Here is a 7,677-nt window from a genome sequence, read left to right as displayed (position 1 = left end):
GGAAATGTCAGCAGAGATTCATCAAGAAGCGGAGACACATCCAGACTGCAGATGACAACCGAGCGAATGTGATTAAGACTGTAGACAAGATGGGGAATACACAGAGCAACAAGACAACCCTCCTAAAATCAGCAAAAATATGAAGCACCCACCATATCCCACCATCACAACCTCTTCCCCCTTCTTAATAAGTGAGCACAACATAGGTCTACACAGACCACCGGTCACCTCACTTCAGTCCACATTGCTCAGTGGTTGATAGTTCCTTGTACAGTGGTGGGGGTCGGTTGGCCTGAAGGAGTCTTTGCATCTTCTTGCTGGGCCAGTCCATCAGCGTTCTGGTGTTGGCGTCACCATTTGTATTGGATGGAGAAGCTGTAGGGTTAGACAATCTCCTCCACCAATCCCGAAAAGAAGGAAGAATCGGAGCATTTATAGAACCCAGGATCAGAGATGAGCGGACCCGTGGGAGTCCGGGTTCTGTTGCTGCAGCTTTTTAATGTTCGATTTTTGACGTGATCTTCATTTGAAGTCACTGATTGGCAGCTCGAGTCTCGGCCACAAACAGAGCACGTGCAGTTGGGAGGGGTTGTTCCATTTTATTTGGTGCACATTACATCCGAGCACGCTGTTGTTACCCTCAGTGCTAGCCGATCAAACACTGCAAGTGGCTCACACTGGGCTGTGCACTTTGCGTACCCAAGCACTGAGCACACCTGAGCACCGAGTACCGAATGTACCCAAGCACACCGAGCGTACCCGAGCATTGAGTGTACCCGAGCACAGCAAGCGTACCTGAGCACAAAGCATACCTGAGCATCAATAATATCCGTGCACCGAGCGTACCTGAGCACACCGAACGTACCCGACCACCGAGTGTACCCGAGCACACCGAGCATAACCGAGCATGCCAAGCATACCCAACCACAGCGAGCGTACCCGAGCACCAAGCATACCTGAGCATCAATTATATCCGAGCACCGAGCGTACCTGAGCACACCGAGCATACCGAAGCACAGCGAGTGTACCCAAGCGCCAAGCATACCTGAGCACACCGAGCATACCCGAACACACTGAGCATACCCAAGTACACCGAGTGTACCTGAGCATCAAGCGTACATGAGCACACTGAGCGTAACCGAGCACCAATTGTATCTGAGCACAGCGATGCTCATGTGAGTGGTTTTCATTTGTAAAGTACCCGAACTCTGAACCTGAACTTTGTTTTCTTGGCAATGTCGTATCCAACACAAACTTCAGGGTCACTCATCTGTAACCAGGAGGAACACAGAACTGAGACCTCTGCCGAAAAGTAACAAAGAAATGTACATCACATGGAAAGAGGCAAATGGAGGGAAAGGCGTACAAGAGCCACTAATGAAGTCAGGCTGCAAGGAAGACCAAAAGCAAGAAAAAAGGAAAAGATGATAGAGGATAAAAGGGTGAAGTGGTGAAAAGGATTATATCCTACAGAAGAAAAGAGGATCCAGCCGAAAATCACAGCAAAAATTGTCATAAAATGGAATAAATCAGAAATAAGAGCGGCCACTGAATAAGCAATAATAATGCACAATAGAACAAGATGAGTGCGGAGAAATCCAGATCTCTATATACAGGCCGGAAACATGACACAAGGATTCCACAGAGGAAAAAAACTATCAAATAGCGTGCAATATGCAGAAAGACCACAAGATGGCGATAAACTGCAAACAGATGGCAAAACTGAAAGAAATATAACAATATTATAGTACAAGTAAAATATATCTTTGTACCGTGTTAGCCAGTAGAGATAAAAAAAATTGTTTAAAAGAACTGAGAGTCCTCAGTGGTTGATACCTTTTAATGGCTAACTGAAAAGATGGTAATAATAGCAAGCTTTCGAGACTACTCAGGTCTCTTCATCAGGCATGGTATAACACAAAATCTGAAGAGTCACATATTTATACACAACAGGACATTGAAAAGTGCAGTAAAAAAAAAAAAAAAAAAACAAAAAAAAACAAAACAAAACAAAAAAAAAAACAAGTTATATAAAACAGAACTATCACTATGGCAGGGGGCAAACTGTTGTGGCCATAAATTTTGCTGCAGTTCAGTGTGAAAGTTTTATTGTCCTTTGATAAGGGTCTGGTCCGGGCTGTGACACGCTCGGATGGTCAGAGGAGCACATCTCTTAATTGATGTAAAAAGACATGAATCCATGAGACCCCTTCATTCCTGCTCTGAATGTGTCACCGGTCATCATAAGTTTGTACTCCCATAGTCTCCTGTCTCTCTGGGACTTGAAGTTTCCTTTCAATACCAGCAATTTCATGTCCATGATGCTGGGGTCGGGGTTACAGAAATGTTTGGCCACAGGTAGATCCATCCTTTTTTCCTCTAATTGTGTGGCGGTGAGAATTCATCCTTGTCCTGAGCTGTTGTCCGGTCTCCCCTATATACAGACCCCCAGTTGGACATTTGGTACATATAATTAAGTACACCCCATTGGTTGTGGTGCAGCTGAAGGTACCTGGGATCTTGTAGTCCTGATGTGATCTGGGGATCTTTATCTTGTCCGTTGTCAATATTAATGGACAGGTCTTACATTTTTTCTGGTTGCAGGGAAATGTTCCTGTTGGTGTTGGAGAGGACAGGGAGCTTCTGACAATGATGCTTCTTAGATTTGGGGGCTGTCTAAAACACAGAAGTGGGGGGTCTGGAAAAATAGATTGTAACCGGGAATCTTTTTGCAGTAATGGTTGTAGTTTCCGTGCAGCTCCTCTAAACGCCTCCAGATGTGGATTGTAGGTGACTACAAGAGGGACCCGGTTGTTTTCTTCTTTAGTTTTATAATGTAGGAGATGGTTTCTTGATATTCTGGTGGCTCTTATAATCTGGTTTTCAATTGTTCTTGGGTGGTAGCCTTGATTCAGAAAGGTCTTTCTGAGGCCCTCAAGGTGATTGTCTCTATCTGTACTGTTGGAACATATCCGATTGTACCTGATAGCCTGGCTGTATACAATAGAGTTTTTTACGTGTTTTGGATGAAAACTGTCCCATTTCAGGTATGTTGGACGGTCAATTGGCTTCTTGTACAGGGATGTCTCTATTTCATTGTTCCGTAGTTTAATGATGGTGTCCAAGAAGTTGATTTCAGTGCAGGAGTAGCTGAGTGTTAGGTTGATGGTGGGATGAAACTGATTAAAGTGTTCATGGAAGGTCTTCAGCTGCTGCTCAGACTCTGTCCAGATGATTAAAATATCGTCAATGTAACGGTAGTAGGCCAGAGGCCTGATAGGACAAGAGGATAAAAAGTCACTCTCAAGCTTGGCCATGAAAAGATTTGCATATTGTGGTGCCATTTTGCTTCCCATTGCAGTCCCAGTCTCCTGGAGATATACGTCATTGTCAAATGCAAAGTAATTATGGGTGAGGATGAATTTTGTAAGCTTCACCACAGAATTGGCATCAGTTCCTGTATTTTCCAGGAAAATTTTGCAAGCATTTAATCCATCCTGGTGTGGAATATTCGAGTACAAGGATTCCACATCCATGGTAGCAAGGATGGTTCCCTCTGGAAGAGGACCTATTGCTGATAGTTTTTTCAATAGGTCAGTAGTGTCCTGGATGTAGCTGGTTGTATCCCTTACCAAGGGTTTAAGGATACCCTCTACCCATCCAGAGACTTGTTCAGTGAGGGTGCCCACACATGAAATGATGGGTCTTCCTGGGTTTCCAGATTTAAGTCCCTCATTGTTTTTACAAGACTCTTGTTGACTCAATGTAATTGTGTTGGCCACTGAAAGCCAGACGTATTGTTCTCCAGACTTTTCCAGTAACCATTGTATTGTAGTTGTGTATTGCTAATGTGATTACCTTAGTAGCCATTGTTGAGTCTGTGACTTGCAGACTCCATGTAGATATCATAAAGAAATTGGTGTGCACTCTGCCCTGTTCAAAAGAAGATTGAGGTGCTAGTGAGAGGACCGAGGTCCGAGTAATCAATATATAGGGATCACTGCACTCTTTGATTATAAGAAGGTATCAACAGATTCGTTATTGTGCCAAAAATCTTTTTATTATTCATAAATCTTTTTCAATTATTAGATAGACATCTTCACTTAGTCTATCTAATAATTGAAAAAGATTTATGAATAATAAAAAGATTTTTGGCACAATAACGAATCTGTTGATACCTTCTTATAATCAAAGAGTGCAGTGATCCCTATATATCCATGTAGATATCTTCAGTCTTTCTGTAGACATCATTTGGATGAACATTGTCCATGCAGCTTGAGATTCATCCAATGGGAGAGGCGCTCTTGTCCAACCAATCGATGAGGACGCAGTGTATCTAAGTGGAAGGCTGTGGCTATAAAAGGGACTTCTTTAAGCCACCAGGGGTTGATGGATGCTGATGGATCCAGTCTAAGCTCTTTGGAGCTGACTAGAGGATCAGGATATCTTATGGCTTCAATCTAAGGACTCCGGTTCTGGTTGGAGACCATATCTACAGCCTAGGGATTTCGACTCCGGCTGCCAGGATTGTAACATCATACCAGGACTACCTAAGGAGGACACTCAGGTTGGGACAGTTCAGTCACCTGTTACAAATAGGAATAACGTTTGGAACACCATTCTAAGTCCGAACTGGGTGCAAAAACCTAAAAAAACATCACTATGGGGAGATAAGGTATGCACACCAGTGACTATGTAAGGGGAATACATGAAATAGCAGAAACTGCTGTGTGAATACTGACTTGAAAAATCCAATAGCTATACGCAAGAATGAAATGTGAAAAATGGAACCTGCATTACTGCCATGAATATATGAATCAAGAGAAATTTAGCTACTGAATTGATCAATGCAGAAGAGCCCCAACACTACGCCAAAGTATTTCTCTACGTTGGGGTCCCTAGCTTGTGTGTGTCCTCTCATGCAGTAACATGCAGTTACTCTATTGCATTGATCAATTCAGTAGCTAAATTTCTCTTGATTCATATGTTCATGGCAGTAATGCAGATTTCATTTTTCACATTTTCACTCTTACATATAGCTATTGGATTTTTCAAGTCAGTATTCACACAGCAGTTTCTGCTATTTCATGTATTCCCCTTACATAGTCACTGGTGTGCATACCTTATCTCCCCACAGTCACCTGTTACAGACTTTGCAGACCTCCCACAGCTTCCTAAATCTGGCATTATTCCTTTCTCGGTGGGTGCCCGCCAAAAGCGGGGTGCTGCTGGATTGGAGTAAATAGCCCTGGTGAGCAGCGGAAGGGTGAGACTCTGTTGCCTGTTACATTTGTGTGTTTTGCTGGTTATGTGTTAAGTTCCGTTAATTGGTTGGGGATCTAATAAAGTCTTAATATTGTGGTTCCCTCACCCTGTGTTGTCTGAGTAGTGTTACGCCCACGGTTAAGGAGGCCGGCGTTCAGTTGTGATGAGCCCTGAGCCACGCTGTCTTTCTAAAGGCGGCGGGTTTTAGTGGACGAGAGCACCCACTGACCCCCGTGTCTCCACAGCTTCATCTGTGGCGTTATCCCTGAGGAAGCCTCATCTGTGACGTCATTGTGGAGATACTGGGTCAGTGGGTGCTCTTGTCCGCTGGCCCGGCCGCCTTTAGCAAGACAGCGTGGCCCAGGGCTCATCTGAACTGAACGCCGACCTCCTCAACCGTGGGCCGAACACTACTCAGACAACACAGGATGAGGGAACCACAATATTAAGACTTTATTAGATCCCCAAACAATTAACGGAACTTAACACATAACCAGCAAAACACACAAATGTAACAGGCAACAGAGTCTCACCCTTCCGCTGCTCACCAGGGATTAGAATGTCCGTGCCTCAGAGGTTCCAGGGCCACTTACTCCAAACCAGCAGCACCCCGCTTTCGGCGGGCACCCACCGAGACTGGAATAACGCCAGATTTAGAAAGCTGGCTGAGGTCTGCAAAGTCTGTAGCCAGGTGACTGGATTGTCCCAACCTGGGTTTCTTCCATAAGTAGTCTCTAGTATGATGATATAATCCTGGCAGCCGGAGTCGAAATCCCTAGACTGCGGTTATGGTCTCCAATCGGAATCAAAGTCCCTAGATTGAATCCATGTAGCCAAGTGATCCTCTAGTCGGAGCCAAAGTCCCTGGACCGAGTCCACAAGGCATCCTAGTTCTGATCCGCTAGCCAGCTCCTAAGAGCTTAGACTGGATCATGCAACATCCATCAACCACCTGGTGACTCCAAGAAGTCCCCTTTTATAGCCATAACCTTCCCTTACTGTGCCCTTATCGGATTGGTTGTACAAGATTGCTCTTATTGGATGAATTTCAAGCTATATTGAAATATCCAGAGACAAGGGTGAGACAGGTAAATTACATCACATCTAGCAATTCACTTAGTAATACAATGGGAAGTTTGCATAATTGAGTTATCTGGGTGTCTGGCCTTCAGTGGCCAAAACAATTACATGAGTCAACAAAAACTTCAATACTAAACTCCCAGGAGTCTTGTAGAACAATGAGGGATTATCCCCCATCTATAAACAAACTGTCTTCATGTCTGGCTGAATGTTAACCCATGCTAGGCATTGAGTGTCCATGTCGTCACATTCCTCCCCCTTCTTAATATTAGCCAGACATGATAGGCTTCCGATCATCCTTCTCCACCTGTCGGGAAAGCCCATCCGCGTTTCCATGGTTCTTGCCCTGTTTATGGGAGATGGAAAAATTGTAGGATTGTAACGCCAGACTCCACCTGAGAAATCATCCGTTGTCCCCGGCAGTGCGATTTAGCCAACTCAATGGATTGTGGTCAGTGAGGACTGTAAACTCATTGCCATAGAGGTAGGGCTGCAATTTTTTCAGGGCCCAGACTATGGCCAGGCATTCTTTTTCTATGGTGGCGTAAGCCCTCTCTCGGTCCAACAGTTTCCGGGAGAGGTAAGCTATCGGATGTTTCTCACTGTTGTCTCCCACTTGGCTAATGAGCTGTTTGAGCGTTCCATTGAAGCGCTCACACAATCCATTTGTTTCAGGATGGTAGGGGGTTGTGCGCATGGGGACGGACTCCATGTTTCTCCCACAGGGTCTGAATCAGTTCACTTTGGAACTGTGCCCCCTGGTCAGTCAATACTTCCTGTGGAAACCCTACCCGGCTAAAAGATGTCCAGTAGAGCTTGAGCCACGTGCTCTGCATCTATGGAGGTTAAGGCAATGGCTTCTGGGTAACGGGTAGCAAAGTCTACCAGGGTGAGGATCAATCTTTTTCCACTGCGACTGGGGATGGCTAAGGGGCCTACTATATCAATGGCAACTCTCTGGAACGGTTCTCCTATCAAGGGCATGGGTTGAAGTGGGACACGACATGGGGCTCCCCCCAAACGCTGACACACTGGGCAAGAGGCTCTGTATTTTGGCACTTCTTGAGTGACCTTTGGCCAGAAAAAACTACGCAACAGGCGGGGCCGAGTCTTTTTGGTCCCATGTGCCCAGCCGCAGGAACAAGAGCTCAACGCAATAGTTGGTGTCGGTATTGCTGGGGTACCACAAGCTGATGTACACGGGTTTAGGGTTTTCTGGGCAGGATGCGTGCTTCTCCCGATATAAGAGGCCTTTTTCCCATCTATACACCTCCCCCTGATTTCCTCCCCCAGGTTGGGCGGGCGCACTACGGATAAGCTCTAGGGTGTGGT

The sequence above is a fragment of the Anomaloglossus baeobatrachus genome, chromosome 3 (assembly GCF_048569485.1).
Source record: "Anomaloglossus baeobatrachus isolate aAnoBae1 chromosome 3, aAnoBae1.hap1, whole genome shotgun sequence".
Classification (NCBI taxonomy): Eukaryota; Metazoa; Chordata; class Amphibia; order Anura; family Aromobatidae; genus Anomaloglossus; species Anomaloglossus baeobatrachus.
The sequence above is the reverse complement of the archived record's forward strand: the minus strand, read 5'-3'. Positions refer to the sequence as shown.